Below are 1,799 nucleotides of genomic sequence, written 5' to 3'. Positions count from 1 at the left end.
TTTATATTCATCAGAGATTTCTAATGACTTAGTTGGCATGAAATTAATCACTCAGAATTTACAGTGACTTTCAATTAGGTTTTCTTCCCTTTTTAATGAAAGCCACATCTTTATAAAGGGTTTATCATCATTTTTATTTTATGTTGACTAACAGGAACAACAAGACCCATTTTCACTGCACTAACTGAAATGAGCGGTCACTAATAACCCTAAAATGAAAGTTTTAATGGCAAAATCATTTATCTTAAAGAAGATGTCAGAAAAAATTTTATAAAGGCACTTGCTTAGTATATTGCTTTCCATAACTCTAATTGATTTCCATACTCATCAGTAAATTGGTAAAATTTACAACTGTAAGCATTCTCACTTCTAGAAAGGAAATTTGTTTTAAACATATATTAATATTATTACTAACAAACCCTATCAATTGCCATCGAGGATGAATTAACGGGATATGACATGAATTTCTCAGCCGTTGTAAATATTTAAATATGTTTAGAATTAGATTAAGATACAGGAATACATATGTGAGTTGAAGACTTATCCCTGAGGAGCAAATAAGTGTTCAAAGAAAATTTGCTAATAGATCAATCACCCTGAAGAGCAACATCAATGACTGAAAATGTTTCCCTGTTTAAATGACCAGCTTTCCTTAGTTCCCACCATTACCTGCTTCACCCTGGTATGGAATAGCAATGGCAACTTAGGAAGATGCTACCTTCTAAATAGTTGTGAAATCCATTCATTTCTTTCTAGTCACTATTGACACTCTTCCCTAAGTGTAGGTCTCTATTATTGTAATAACTTCATCATAGGTGTCTTCAAGGGGAGTTCAGTTCCCCTTGAATTCATTCTCCATGCTAGGTAGCATATCATGCCCCCACTACAAATCATTCACTCTGGAATCTCATTGTCCCTGAGAATGATGCCAACATAGTGAACATGAGTTCTAAGGCCCACCATGAACTGGCCCCTGCTACTTCACAACTTTCTGACAGTCTTCACACTCTCTGCTCCAGCCAGCCATAGTCAACATTTCTCAGTTCCTTGATCTTGCCACCCTTAACTCTTGGCTCTGGTATTTCTACATGACATCTCTAGATATAGTCTAGTCTAGTCTAGATATAGTCATAACTAGAATAGTCTCTCAACCTCTGTCAGTCACGGCTTCCATATTCTTCAAGCCTCGACTTGGTTTGGGTTACCCCCAAAACCAACCCTGATATAAGGACGGAGGGGTAGATATTTTGTATGGAGAGTATGCCTAGTAAGTACTTGTTAAAGGAAGTGGAAAAGTGAGACAAGGAAAGGAGAAAAACCAATAACAAGTACAGAATTGGGTGTGTTACCGTTATAGCCAGTTGGGCCTCCAACCCCGTGGAGACCCTCTGAGAAACAATAAAGAAAACGTGCCTAAGAATCATTTCATTGGTGGTCAGAAGACTGGGACAGTCATCCCTCCACTCCCATTGCTCCCACTGGAAGGACTTTGTGATTAATTGGACATAAAAGTTTGGAGTAGGGCCGGCCGCAGTGGCTTACACCTGTAATCCTAGTGCTCTGGGGGGCCAAGGTGGGAGGATCGCTTGAGGTCAGGTGTTCCAGACCAGTCTAAGCAACAGTGAGACCCCATCTCTACAAAAAATAGAAAACTGAGCTGGGCATGGTGGTGTGCCTGTAGTCCCAGCTACTTGGGAGGCAGAGGCAGGAGGATCACTTGAGCCCAGGAGTTTGAGGTTGCAGTGAGCTATGATGATGCCACTGCACTCTAGCCCAGGTGACAGAGGGAGATCCTGTCT

The sequence above is a fragment of the Propithecus coquereli genome, unplaced genomic scaffold, assembly GCF_000956105.1.
Source record: "Propithecus coquereli isolate 6110/MARCELLA unplaced genomic scaffold, Pcoq_1.0 Scaffold103, whole genome shotgun sequence".
NCBI classification, from domain to species: Eukaryota; Metazoa; Chordata; class Mammalia; order Primates; family Indriidae; genus Propithecus; species Propithecus coquereli.
This window is presented reverse-complemented; position numbering follows the sequence as displayed.